This window comes from Rhinoderma darwinii, chromosome 1, assembly GCF_050947455.1.
Source record: "Rhinoderma darwinii isolate aRhiDar2 chromosome 1, aRhiDar2.hap1, whole genome shotgun sequence".
NCBI classification, from domain to species: Eukaryota; Metazoa; Chordata; class Amphibia; order Anura; family Rhinodermatidae; genus Rhinoderma; species Rhinoderma darwinii.
Window position 1 is genome coordinate 167,833,071 of NC_134687.1, and position 15,632 is coordinate 167,848,702.

Below are 15,632 nucleotides of genomic sequence, written 5' to 3' on the forward strand. Positions count from 1 at the left end.
TATGAGGGCTTGTTTTTAGTGGGACGGGTTGTAGATTTTCACAGCATCAATTGTTGTACCATATAATGTAGTGGGGAACTGGAGAAAAATGTTTGTGCAGTGGATATGATACTGAAAGTCTCCTCTGAAGCCCTGCTTGAGGCTTCATAGAAGTACAAAGATGGCGGACCTGGGGACCTTCATCAGGCCCCCAGACTGCCATGCCAACCAAGGGCACCCCCCCGACTGTGTTGCAGGGGGGCGTTGGAATGATACAGGGGGCCGCCCCCCTGTTTCTACTAATTTAAATGCCATGGTCACTATTGACCGCGGCATTTAACGGGTTAAACGATGGGTATCACGCTCCAGCGGGATCCCGCTGGTTAACCTGATGTGTCGGCTGTCACAGCCAACACACTCGCTCTAAGGAGTGGGCTCAGCCCGCGAGCCCACTCCATACTCCCCCACCCGACGTTTGCCGTACATATACGGTGGATGTTGGAACGGGTTAAAGTAATAGTGGTCAAAGCCTTAAAGAGATATTGGCATTTTTTTATGCCATTGTTACAAAAGTGGCAGCAGGATCTGCCATTATATTCGCTGACAACAAACAACTGACAGCAAATTGTGTTCATGCTGAGAATTAGGCCCCATTCACACAGTCAGCCTTGCCCGTAATCACAGCCCGAGATTGCGGGCACGGCCACCCTCTGACAGCCGCGGACAACTGCCCACATTCTTGGTCGTTGTGCTCCCATACAAAGTATGGGAGCACGGCCCGTAAAACGCAAAAGATAGGACATGTCCTATCTTTTGCGGTACACTTCTGCGGCCCAAAAACCTTCCCATATATAAACGGGAAGGTGTCCGTGGACAATAAAAGTGAATGAGTCCGTAATTGCGGACCGTAATTGCGGTCCGCAATTACGGACAATTTTTATGGTCGTGTGCATGGGGCCTTATACACTAATGAATATTGCCTCATTTATCAAGTCTTTGTAACAGAAAAACTGGCCTTGTTGCCTATAGCAAACAATCAGAGTTCAGCTTTTACTTTTTAAACTGCTTTGGTAAAATATAAGCTGTACTGTGATTGGTTGTTAAGGGCAACAAGGTCAGTTTTTCTGTTAGACAGTTATGATAAATGAGACCCATTGTCTTTTTCTGTCCTTGAGCTTTAAATGGAAATTCTCTTTAATATCTAGAGCAATGATTCGATAGTAAACTTAAGAAGTAAAGAAACACAACTTGCAGATTCAGCTTTCGTTTTTTAAACAAAGGTCATGCAATCTACTGAAACATGCTAAAAGGAAAATTCTCTCATCATAAAAATATATACTCAGATTAAAATATAAAAACATAGCATTTTTTTCACAATATAAGTGGACGAGAAAGGGTATGCTGACCTTCAATTTAAACATGTCCTTTCCCAGGCTGTTTTGTACATTTAAATATTGTTGGAGAAAAACAGTTGAGTGAATTTAACACCTTAGAAAATTGAGGCTGTAAAACTGCAACATGATCCTTTTTTTATCCAGATTTTATTATACTATCGTAAGTGACTCTTGTCTAACTGAGCATAGCGTAATGCATCCGTACAAAAATTTGAAATTATAGGGGCCGCAGGTTTTATGTCCTAAAGATAAAAGTATTGATTCCGTCTGAAGAGGTTATGAAAGAAGAACGAACACATAAAACGAAGGTTGCCATATGGCACTAAACTATTTAGGTGTAAAATCTTTTTAACTATTTCAATTGCAAAATTTATACTCACTTTCATCTCTGTGAACAATTAGATAATGTTCTGTACTTTTCATTTTTCTTTTCATCTTTGTTCCACATTGAAGCATTGGGAGTTATATTGCACATTTATCTCCGGGGCTTGGGGCAATATATAAACATAAATGTTATTTAAGTAAATGTTTCAATGAAAACTTTTACTTAATTATTGTAACTCAATACCACTGCTAACTTTTATCTCCTGCACAGTGTAGCCCACAATCACTAAACTAAGATGGCATCGGGACAATTTCTCCCAGCGCCAAATGATTTAAAGCAGCAGTAGCCAACCATCATTATTTGAACTTGCCAATGTGAATAATAGGTGAAAACATAGTCAAACAAATCTTCCATATGTGGACATACACTAAGAACATACCCTAAGACTTTATTTTCTATTTTAACGTTCAGATAAACCAGGGTAATGTCTGCTTCAGTAAGGAGGGGAGTGGAAGCATAGGAAAGGCTAAACAGGTCCTGATAGTGGGAGACTCTATTATTAGGGAAACAAATAGGGCAATCTGTCACAAAGACTGGGAATACCAAACAGTTTGCTGTCTTCCGGGTGCTCATGTTCGGCATATTGCGGATCGTGTTGACAGATTATTGGGAGGGGCTGGTGAAGACCCAGCCATCATAGTACAAATTGGCACAAATCACAAAGTTAGAGGTAGGTGTAAGGTCCTAAAACATGATTCCAGGGACTTGGGTAAGAAGCTCAGGGCAAGGACCTCAAATGTAGTATTTTCAGAATTACTGCCTGTACTACGTGCCACATCAGAGAGACAGCGGGAGATTAGGGAGGTGAGCAAGTGGCTAAAGAATTGGTGTAGGAAGGAGGGGTTTGGGTTCTTGGAGAGCTGGGCCGACTTCTCTGTTGGCTAGAGACTCTACGGTAGGGATGGGTTGCAACTAAATGGGAAGGGTGCAGCTGTGTCGGGGAAAAAGATGGCTAGAAGGTTGGAGGAGTGTTTAAATGGGGAGGGCAATTACTGTACAGAAGGGTAGGACAGCGTAGCTAGTGAGCTGGGGCTAATAAATGAACATTGGTGGAATAGAGGAATGGGTTAGAACAGTTAATAGGAATAAGAAGAAAAGTGGTACGGATAAACATATAAAATGCATGTATACTAATGCCAGAAGCCTCAATAACAAGGTTGAGGAATTATAATTGATAATGCTGGAAGAGAATTATGACATGGTGGGGATAAGAGAGACATGGCTGGATGATAGTTATGACTGGGCTGTTAATATGCGTAGTTACAGTCTGTTTAGAAATGATCGTACTAGTAATAAAGGGGGAGGGGTTTGCTTATATGTAAAATCCTGCCTAAAACCCATCCCGTGTGATATCTTTGAGGAAAATCATCATATGGAGTCCCTATGGCTGGAACTAAGGGGAGGGAGAAAGAATAATAAAATACTAATAGGGGTTTGTTCTAAGTCTCCCAGTATAATTGAAGGAGCAGAAAATCAACTAATAAAGCAAATAGATGAGGCAGCAAATCATAATGAATCATTATTATGGGGGACTTTAACTACCCTGATATAAACTGGGAGGCATAAACCTACAGATCCTACAAAGGAAACAGGTTTTTGACAATAATTAAGGTCAATTACCTTTCACAATGGTTGCAAGATCCAACAAGGGGGAGGGGCACGTCTAGACCTAATTTTAACCAATAGGCCTGACAGGATATCAAAAGTACAGGTTGGGGGTGACCTAGGTAATAGTGACCACAACATAATTCGTTTTCAGGTATCCTTTAATAAGATGTTTGGTAGAGTACTTACAAAAACACTAAACTTCAGAAAGGCCAATTTTCACGGGCTAAGGGATGACCTTGATGGCATAAACTGGGAAAATGTCCTCAAAAATAAAAATACACAAACTAAATGGGACATTTTTAAAAGCCTCTTAAATAGCTCCTGTGAAAAATATTTATACCTTATGGGAATAAACAAGCTAGAAACAGGATGAAACCGATGTAGTTAAATAAAACAAATGATAAAAAGAAAGCATTCAAGTTACTAATGCAAGATGATAGTGACGAGGCATTAAATAATTATTAAGAAAAAGATAAGTTGTGTAAAAGACAAAGGCAGCAATGATTGAAACAGAGAGAATAATTGCCAAAGAAAGTAGAAATAAGCCAAAAATATTTTTTAAATACATAAATAATTAGAAATTGCAAACTAGAAGTGTTGGCCATCTAAAAAATAATCTGGGTATAATGGTGGAGGAGGATGTGGAAAAGTCCAATCTATTGCCTTTTTATCTACTGTATTTACACATGAAAATCCAATGTCAGATGACATGATTATCGATAATGTAAATTCTCCATTAAATGTCTCCTGCTTAACACAGCAAGAAGTGCAGAGCAGCCTTAAAAACACTAAAATAGACAAATCACCGTTTCGGGATGGTACACACTGTTCTGCAGGAACTAAATATCGTGATAGACAGACCCTTATTTATGATGTTTAAGGATTCTATCATTACTGGGTCTGTTCCACAGGACTGGCGCATAGCAAATGTGGTGCCAATATTCAAAAAGTGGTCAGAAAGTGAGCTTGGAAACTATAGACCTGTAAGTTTTAACCTCCATTGTGGGTAAAATATTTGAGGGTTTTCTAAGAGATGCTATTCTCCAGTATTTCAATGCAAATAAAGTGTTAACGCAGCATCAGCATGAGTTTATGAGGGATCGGTCCTGTCAAACCAATCTGATTAGCTTCTATGAGGAGGTAAGTTCTATAACAGACCTGGGTTAGGCTGTGGATGTGGTGTATCTAGACTTTTCAAAGGCGTTTGATACCTTGCCGCATAAAAGGTTGGTATATACAATGAAAATGCTGGGACTGGGGGAAAACATGTGTAATTGGGTCAACATCTGGCTCAGTGATAAGAAACAGAGGGTGGTTATTAATGGCACATCCTGAGAGAGGGTCACTGTTACTAGTGGGGTTCCACAGGGGTCAGTATTGTGGCCTCTTCTTTTTAATATTTTTATAAATTACCTTGTAGAGGGTTTACAGAGTATAATTTCAATATTTGCAGATGATACTAAGCTCTATAAAGTAATCAATACAGAGGAAGATAATGTAATACTACAGAGGGATTTGGGGAAGCTTGAGGTTTGGGCAGAGAAATGACAAATTAAGTTTAACGTCCATAAATGTAAGGTCATGCACATGGACCCAGGAAACTGATTTTACAATTATGCATTAAATGGTAAAACACTGGGTGAAACTACTACTGAAAAATATTTGGGGATATTGGTGGACAGTACATTACCTTTAGCAACGAGTGCCAGGCAGTTGCTGCCAAGGCAAGTAAAATCATGGGATGCATCGAAAGAGGCATAGAAGCTCATGACAAGAACATAGTTTTGCCTCTACACAAAACACTAGTCAGACCACATATGGAATATTGTGTACAATTTTGGGCACCTGTGTATAAGAAGGACATGGCTGAACTTGAACATGTGCAAAGAAGGGCGACCGAGGTAATAAAGGGAATGGGCAGATTGCAGTACCAAGAAAGGTTATCAAACTTGGGGCTATTCAGTGTAGATCGTCCCTAAGACGTCTTTTTTCTAATTACCTTGTACAAATATATAATTTGATAGTACAGAGATCTTTCTAATGATCTTTTTACACCTAGGCCTGTAACAAGGACAAGCGGGCATCCTAGAGGGGACATCTTTACTGTGGGAGCAGTGAGACTATGGAACTCTCTGCCACAGGATGTTGTGATGGTTGATTCTTTGAACAAGTTCAGGAAGGGCCTTGATGCCTTTCTTGAAAACTATAATATTACAGGTTATGAGTACTAGATTCGGGAGATGGAATTTTGATCCAGGAATTTATTCTAAAATTCTATATTTCGAGTCAAAGAGGAATTTTTACCCTAATGAGGCAATTGGTATCAACCTCATGGGGTTTTTGCCTTCCTCTGTATTAACACGGTAGGATTATAGATTGGACTTGATAGACCTGTGTCTTTTTTCAACCTTATCAACTATGTAACTATATAATTGGTGATACTAAGACAGACTGAAGTATCTGCTGGTAATAACTATTTTATTTAAAATAACAACAAATGTTTAGTAGACCAGTTTAGCACATGAATACGCTAATGGACAACAGCCCAGAAAAATACTCACACTTGTGCAACTGGCACTATGGGCCTTAAAAACATGAAGTGCTCCAATTCACCCTGATAAACAGAAGCCTGGACTATTTGTACATACAGAGTTGAGAAACTAGGGGACATTGCCTGCAATTATTCAGAAAAAAGTATTGTTAAAGAGGCTCTGTCACCAGATTAAAAATGCCCTATCTCCTACATCATTTTATCGGCGCTGGAATGTAGTTAACAGCAGTGTTTTTTATTTTGAGAAACAATCTTTTTTCAGCAAGTTATGACCTTTATTACATTTATGCAAATTCATTTCTTAATGCCCAACTGGGCATTTTTTAACTTTTAACCAAGTGGGCGTATTACAAAGAAGTGTATGACGCTGACCAATCAGCATCATACACTTCTCTCTATTACACCGAAGCTTGTTTCACTGAACAGCGTGATCTCGTGTGATGTCACTTCCGGCCACAGGTCCTTCGTCTCTAGGGAGTTCTATATGCTTACCTGCACTGTGTGATGCTGCCTCTTCCTCTGCTGCTGCTGCTGCAGATCCAACGACTGTAACTTCTCATATGCCTGCAGACGATCTATGTTCAGTCATCAGACGCAGGGATGAAGGACCTGTGGGAGGAAATGACGTCACAGCGTGGTCTCGCGAGATCACACTGTTCAGTGAAACAAGCTTGGGTGTAATGAAGAGAAGTGTATGATGCTGATTGGTCAGTGTCATACACTTCTTTGTAATACGCCCACTTGGTTAAAAGTTAAAAAACGCCCACATGGGCATTAAGAAACAAATTTGCATAAATGTAATAAAGGTCATAACTTGCTGAAAAAAGATTATTTCTCAAAATAAAAAACACTGCTGTTAACTACATTCCAGCGCCGATAAAATGATGTAGGAGATGGGGCATTTTTAATCTGGTGACAGAGCCTCTTTAAGTACTGGCAGGTGGGTGTTTTCTGTATTTATCCATGGGTGGATTTGTAAAGGACAAGACTTTCAGACTGTGTTCCAGTTAGAGATTGATTTACATACTATTGGACTACAAACTATTGCATTTAAACTCTTTGTTTTATTGAACTTTCAAGGACATTATGCCTTCCCCAAGCATTAATACAAACAAGAAGTGCAATTCTGTCCGTATTGATTTTCAATTCTTTATTAATAATGAATGTTCTTTTCTTTAAATATTGCAAATGTGTAACTAAATGTAAGTCTGTCAATATTTTTTCAAATGCAGTCCTGTGTATATAGCTTTCAATGGCCATAAAAATCTACTAATCATTAATCACTCTTCTTAGAGTGTTTTTGAAACTTTATTGTATACTGTTATCTCACTATGGCTGAAGACCTCTTGCCCCAAATTTTGTATGACATTTAGTCCTGTGAATCCCCTTAAGGAGGTTATCCACTTTGGAATAGCACTACTTGTTAGAAGGGTCCCTTGGCAATAAGCTGATCACTGATGGGACTCCCAGCGATCAGCTGTAAGCGTTCAATTTCCCTGCAGCGCCACCACAGGGGAAATCAAGCATTACACAGTGGCAAATGCAAATCAATGAGTTGTTTGTGTAATGCAGGAAAGGTCCTTCACAGAGCGTGCAACGTTCTTTGTAGCTGCTCTCCACTCTGGAAGAAAGATGAGGATCCTGTACAGTGGATCTCCCTAATTCCCTAATAGGGTATATCAAAATAGTTTTTCTAACTTAGACAATTAAATTAAGCATCTTGCTTGTAGCCAGTCATAAAAAATCTGATCCTGAAAGCTCAATGATGAGAGGGAAATCTAAGGATAGATATGAGATACTTACATTTTGTAACAAATGCTAAATTCTAACCATCTATTTTATTCTAAATGATTTACTCTAATATATTATGCAAATAAAGAATTATCATTAGAGATGAGCGACTTGATTCTGCACAAATGGAATTTGGTCTTAAATTCCGAAAAGTCTCAAATTCAGCAACATTTTTAACTTTTGAGGTTTTTACAGACTAGAAAAAGGCACACATGACCTCGGGCAGGCTTCCCCATAATGCCCTGTAGGCAGCCTTCCATAAATGCACTCCCTCTATCACATCTATTCGTGAGGGGTATAGGTGGATTTCTCATATACACTATAAAAAGCCCAACCAGGAAATGGTGGTTAGTGGTTGCATATAGTTCTAGAAGACATCAGAGAGTCAGACTCAAGTTTTCAGGGTACTTGCAATTCACGGGAAATTTATTCAGACAGAAACGAATCGTGCAGCTAATTAGATCGAATCAGAACCAAAACAAATTTTGGGAAATTCACTCATCCCTAATTGTCATGTATTAAGTAATAAGCAAATATCATTTTTAATGGATACCATGTTTAAAGTATGTAGATTATTGAAATGGTTACTTTTGTTTACATCTAGATTTTACTTCATCTCACAGTTAAAGAAGTTCTATAGAATTAGATCAAGATGCCTTAAACAGCAGGGGACATCATATTCCCTGATATATATCCTATGTATCTAGTGCAGCAATACAATTGTTTGCAGTGCCAATGATGTAAATGACTTCCCTGCTGCAATGTTCACTAAGATGAGGAGTTGTTTGTGACCAAACATTGATAGGCTTTAATAGACAATTATTTAGATAAATGCATTGGTGGTTAGTAATTAAAAAACCTTCCTAGAGATGTATTAAAGCGGCTCTGTCACCACATTATAATTGGCCTATCTTCTACATAATGTGATCGGCGCTGTAATGTAGATTACAACAGTGTTCTTTATTTAGAAAAATGATCTATTTTCACCAAGTTATGACCTATTTTAGATTTATGCTAATGACTTTCTTAATAGACAACTGGGCGTGATTTTCAGAAGTTTTTTGTGCCACTCGCGATTTTCGCAGCGTTTTTTACGGCCATTTTTGGAGCTTTTTTCAATAGAGTCTATGGAAAACGGCTCCAAAAACGTCCCAAGAAGTGTCCTGCACTTCTCTTTCGCGGCCGTTTTTTTAAGCGTAAAAAAGCCGCGAAAAACGCTCCGTCGGGACGCTTCCGATTTACTCCCTGAAAAACGGCGGAAAATAGGCCATGTGAACATACCCTTAAAGTCGGAATAAATATCATTGATTGAATAATCTACCTAAAAACAGAACATGAAAAAATTAGGAAAAGGTGTATTTTTTGGGGGGTTTCTAACTATTTTTACCTAAATAAGACCTACAAAAATAATTGTTATTAGCTTCTTTTATGGAGTCGTGATATAGATCCTTGCAACTTCAATCCATAGTACAGCTTGCGGTCTTTAAGCTAGTATTTAGATGAAACTTATTTATACTCTATTTTATTAAAACTTACTTAGTCTAAAAATGATAGGCTAGTGCGAGAATATATATTATATATATAATTTTTAAAAAAAAGCATAAATATAGTGTGAGAAAAAATGGAACATGGGAGAATATTATATGTAAACAGGTTCGCTATGTAGTCGAAAAAAATTATCGTGGCTTACTAAAAGGAAATACTTTAAGGTAATTAGAACTCACTGGGACTAATGCTTTTTCTGAAAGCTGAATACAATTTAATTCCTAATTGATTAGGTATTTTTATAGCACTCTTGGCTTAAGCAATGTGCTTCATAATGTAATTTCAAAGATTTATAACCTTCAAATTTAGACTACATATTTGAAATGCAGAACAACCAAGTGGGATTGTTCTGGATTCTAATCAGCTTTAGATATTAAATTGCAAAGCACTGTAATTACTTTTGAGCCCTGCCCAATACTTCAAACACGTTTATTTAAAAGGTAATGAATGCACCGAATGCTCAATAGGATTCTTTTGTACGCTGTTAAATAGATATAATGATTCAGTGGATTATACAGAATTTACATTGATATAAATTTAAATAATTTGCTTTTTATGTAGGGCATATTCTATTCATCAATTAAAAAAGGGGCACAAAAACTTCAATAGGTGGGATCCATTCAGCACAACGGCACCTTTCTTATCAACAAAGGAAAAACCAGCAAGTGGTAGGATTCTCAAATTGCCGTGATATTATAAAAATAGCAATTGCACTAGACATCTGTACTCAGAAAAATTAACAACTGGAATGTGGCTATCTGTCTTAAAGTAATCAGAAAATATTTATAATTTATTAGAGAATTTAAAGCACAAAGAGATTTCTATATAATGAATTGCTAGAGACATAGCAACTATACCCTGATGAGTGGAATAAGTTATCTTTTAACTCAAATTGTAACTTGAATTCACTGCACCCATTTAGCTGACTTTTAAATTTAAACAATTGAAGTTTTATCTTTTCTATTACTAAGTGCAAGTAATAATATTAAGATGATATCATGTTTTATCTGCATATGATAAGCTATTCTGTAGAAAAGTTTTACTCCCTTTTGGAGTAACTTCAAAAAACAAATTATATAATGGTAGTACATACTTTGTATTAATTTACGCAATTTTCCCAAAGTACATTCATGTCTGAGAAACAGGACCATCTAGACCAGGGGTCGGGAACCTATGGCTCGCGAGCCAGATATGGCTCTTTTGATGGCCGTATCTGGCTCGCAGACAGGGCTCCTACCCAGTGGCGGATTATCATTAGGGCGTTTGACCGCCCGAACCCCCTCATGCCCAGTGGCGTCGCTAGCACCGGAGGGAGCCCCGGTGCCAGGACCGCACCTGTCAGGCGAGGGGAGCTTTGCTTCTACTTAGCAGCCGTGGTCTGTGCTGCTTTAGAAGCTCCCCCTCCAGCCCCCCTTCCCTGCTCTAAACATCTCTGCTGCTAGCTGTCGGGACATGGGGGAGGGGAGACTGTCGGCGGGCTCTGTGCTGTGAGCAGGAGAAGAGCTGCAGTGAAGACATAAAAGGTAAGTGCATGTGTGTTTAATATCCATATTCATGTGTGTTTAATGTTCATATTCATGTATGTTTAATGTCCATATTCATGTATGTTTAATGTCCATATTCATGTGTTTACAAGGTGTACTTTGTGTATAATGTGCATACTCGTGTATAATGTGCCTACTTAGTGTATAATGTGCATACTCGTGTGTACTTTGTGTACTATGCATACTTTGTGTATAATGTGCCTACTTTGTGTACTTTGTGCATAATGTGTGTACTTTGTGTACTGTGCGTACTTTGTGTATAATGTGCATACTCGTGTATAATGTGCCTACTTAGTGTATAATGTGCATACTCGTGTGTACTTTGTGTACTATGCATACTTTGTGTATAATGTGCCTACTTTGCGTACTTTGTGCATAATGTGTGTACTTTGTGTACTGTGCGTACTTTGTGCATAATGTGCGTACTTTGTGCATAATGTGCCTACTTTGTGCATAATGTGCGTACTTTGTGCATAATGTGCGTACTTTGTGCATAATGTGCCTACTTTGTGCATAATGTGCGTACTTTGTGCATAATGTGGTACTTTGTGTACTGTGCATACTTTGTGCATAATGTGCATACTTTGTGCATAATGTGCGTACTTTGTGCATAATGTGCGTACTTTGTGCATAATGTGCCTACTTTGTGCATAATGTGCGTACTTTGTGTACTTTGTGCATAATGTGGGTACTTTGTGCATAATGTGCGTACTTTGTGTACTTTGTGCATAATGTGTGTACTTTGTGCATAATGTGCGTACTTTGTGCATAATGTGGTACTTTGTGTACTGTGCATACTTTGTGCATAATGTGCGTACTTTGTGTACTTTGTGCATAATGTGCGTACTTTGTGCATAATGTGCCTACTTTGTGCATAATGTGCGTACTTTGTGTACTTTGTGCATAATGTGCGTACTTTGTGCATAATGTGCATACTTTGTGTACTTTGTGCATAATGTGCGTACTTTGTGCATAATGTCCTTACTTTGTGCATAATGTGCGTACTTTGTGCATAATATGGTACTTTGTGTACTGTGCGTACTTTGTGCATAATGTGCCTACTTTGTGCATAATGTGCGTACTTTGTGTACTTTGTGCATAATGTGCGTACTTTGTGCATAATGTGCATACTTTGTGTACTTTGTGCATAATGTGCGTACTTTGTGCATAATGTCCTTACTTTGTGCATAATGTGCGTACTTTGTGCATAATATGGTACTTTGTGTACTGTGCGTACTTTGTGCATAATGTGCATAATGTGCGTACTTTGTGCATAATGTGCCTACTTTGTGTACTGTGTGTACTTTGTGCATAATGTGCGTACTTTGTGCATAATGTGCGTACTTTGTGCATAATGTGCGTACTGTGTGTACTTTGTGCATAATGTGCCTACTTTGTGTACTAGTGTTTAGGTAGTGTTAGCAATAGTTACGGCGCGGCAGGGTGGTGGTGGAGAAGGGGGGCCCAAGTTTGGGTAACAGCCCAGGGCCCATGGTCTTCTTAATCCGCCACTGCTCCTACCTGTCTATGGGAAGGATGCATGCACCGCGCTCCATCAGCCCGTGCACCGCGCTCCATCAGGCCGCGGTGCACGCTGATATTGGTAGTTCTTTGATGGCCTGATAAGCATTGGCGGCAGTGGTGAGCGGCAGGGAGCATGGACTACATTTCCCATAACTCCCTGCATAGCCGCGCCGTCTGCAAGCACGCACCTGCGTCCCCTAGTGAAGCGGCATCTGCCTCCTCCCTTGTGTCTCCCTTGGACGTTAACGGTAGGAAGTATTCTATTCGTCGTTGGTTAGCAACAGCATTAAAACGTTATTATGTTATAAAAAAAAGAGTTCGGAGATTTGTTGTTCTTTAAAATTAAATACAAGTCAATGTGTGCACTTTATGTACAGTGAGACTATTTAATAAAGTTCAATTATTTATTACGCTGGGTGTGCCTGCTTGTATGTACCACTTTAAGTAGTAAATGCTTTAGTTCCCTATGGGTCTGAGCCTCTCTTTTTTGTTCATTTTCTGTAAGACCAACACTTTTAAAAGGGCCACTGACAGATACAATTGCTCCAGCGGTCACTTAGTACACAAAGGAGTGTTCCTCTCTGCTGCACTAAGCCACCGCTGGAACTAAACAATAATTCGCTGTAAAATAATAAAATAGATAATTGACATAACTGACAATGCGTTGTGTGACATGTCCAACATTCCAGCTTCTTTCTTCTGCGAATGCCTCAAAGCTGGCATTCTCTCAACATCAGGTGGGAAGAATGCCAGCTTCCAGTCATGCGCAGGAAAAAGAAGAAGCCAGACTGCTGGACTGATGTCATGCATCGCAAGCTCACAATGTAAGTTATTTATTTAATTTTTTTACTGCTAATTACCATTGTTTCAGTCCAGTTGTGGCTTTATACAGCAGGGAGGAGCATTCCTTGCTGTACTAAGTGAACATTGGAGCGATTGATCTGTCAATGGCCCTTTAAACATATTGTACGGCTCTCGCGGAATTATATTTCAAAATATGTGGCGTTTACGGCTCTCTTAGCCAAAAAGGTTCCTGACCCCTGATCTAGACCAAGGCTTGTCGAACTGTAATTCCAGTCCTACTGGTTAGACACCCTCTAGTTGTTCGTAAGGCGCAGCTTGGGAAGTGTTGTGACAACAGTGATTGTATGCTGCACAGGTCTTTCTCTGGCTGCACCAATCTTGGATTAACATCATAATTGACGCCTATTTTGATTATTTTAATATTATACTCAGTTCAGTAGACAAATGAAACATTCATTGAGGTAATTTTTACAGGTTCAGACATTAAAGGCTGAAATACTTTAATACAGATCTCTATTTTAGCCTTTGTTTCGAGCAGCAGGTCTGTTCCTGCGCACTCATCATCTCTTTAAGCAGCAGCGGGGTCAGTAGCGAAAGACAATTGCTGCACAGCTTATTCGTCAGTGCAGGTCAGGTGACTGCACTGATTTGACCCACTGAGGCTTGTTTGGAGAGAGCGACGTGATTGGTCTGTCTCTTCTTAAAAAAAAACCCTGGCTCCAGCAGTCCGGATCCAGTGAAAGTGTAAACTACAGATGTGTCCACCCTTACCTTTGCTTGAATTTGGATAAGGACTCCAAATTCTCATTAATCCAATTCAATACAATATCGCAACATGCTAATGAAACCCTTGACAGGCTGAAAATTATATCACAACCACTGGGTGGCCACCAATAATCACATATGGCATACACATCTTGTGACAGAATATCACAAAATTATTATTTTTCTTCAAAGCTGCTCATCTTGCGCCACACATCTCAGGATATGTTGAGATAAGTGAAAAGTTACGAAAGGACACATCTGTATTTGATTTGTGCTTCTCTGTACTCTGTGCAGATAATGTGTTACCAGCCTAGTCTTGTGTTTTTCCAGCTTTGTCATGTATTTTCTCAGTCCTTGTTTGATTCTGTGTATAGTCCTGTTTAGTTGTTCAGATTTATCCCGTCTCTATTGTCGCCTCTTTAGCTTTGACTGGTTTCCCTGGATTCTAGATTTGTTTAGTATTATTTTCAGCAACCCTAGTTCCTAGTGGTTTTGTTGTGATGCCTGATGTAGTGTTATGGACTGGGTCTGCAGATTAGGGACTCTATTAGGGACAGTGGGCGTTAGTGTTATCTGGTGTTAGGGTCAGAGCTAAAAAATAGATACAATGATAGATATAGTGTGAGCTAGAGCTAGGGTAAGCTAAGGAATTAGGTCTCATTAATCTGAAATTTGCCAATCTGCAAAACACTGGTGATGCAAAGTTACACAGATGCACTCATCTTTTCGATGTAGATTGTAAGGGCTTTGAACTCCCCGAATTCTCTATTACAATATAATTTATATATTGTAACAACTGGTGGCTCTCTATCCCAATACCAGGAGATATATTCCCAGACGTTTTCCCATACCAGGAGATATGCAAGGCTCATGGTATTTACTTTTCACTGCTTAACTGTCTGTTGTCAGGTTTACCCAATCATGTGACGACAAAACTTCAAACATAAGACAGATTTTTAAAAAAGAGCATTTAAAAATTACATAACCTAAATATTTTTTTTAATCTCTGTTGTCCATAAAATAATGGTTTCATCAGTATAATATGATGTTATGACTGGAAGTTCTCAATGGTACCAATTTGCTAACAAAAAGAATTCCCTTGTTTCTCAAACAACTGCTTCTGTCAGCAGATAAGTCTGATATACTGTATTTATCTATATGAAATAAGGATGCTTGTTAAAACACTGGGAAGATGTAACTGACCTCTTAAAAGGGCTGTCCCATTATTAAAGGGGTTGTCCAGGTTGGCAGCTGTTTTTTATACTGATGACCTACTCACAGGATAGCCAGAGACTATGCATCATGTGGATAGGACATCAGTTTAAAAAACAGCTCTCAACCTGGACAACACCTTTAAATATTATATTTATCTGTTAGCTATTGCAATACATAACAATTCTCCTGTGTTTAGATATTGCTGTTACATACCTGCTATGGTGCCCCCTGGTGTTCTTTTGATTCCATCCCAAAACATCCACCTAATGTGTTCAGTACCGGTAGTCATGCATGCCCAGTGGTTCAGTCCCACCCCCCCCTTATCTTCTTGTACACGAGTGATTTCTGCTATTGTGTAGGCCAGCCAATAAGAATTATCGCAGTAGAAGAGACTTCTTCTCACCAGCAATGAACACATTATGTGGACGAGGGAATCAAAAGAATACCAGGGGGTACCAAAACAAGTATGTAGCAGAAATATCTACACACAAGATATTTTTTTTAAATTGTTCCAATTGAAAAATGTT

General features: G+C 38.9%; 1 protein-coding gene across 2 annotated transcripts in view; it reads right to left on the reverse strand.

The window, feature by feature from the left end:
- The window catches only part of LOC142738165 (bifunctional heparan sulfate N-deacetylase/N-sulfotransferase 4-like), a 323,501-nt gene that overhangs the window by 170,309 nt on the left and 137,560 nt on the right, over nucleotides 1-15,632 (reverse strand). The window lies entirely within an intron of this gene.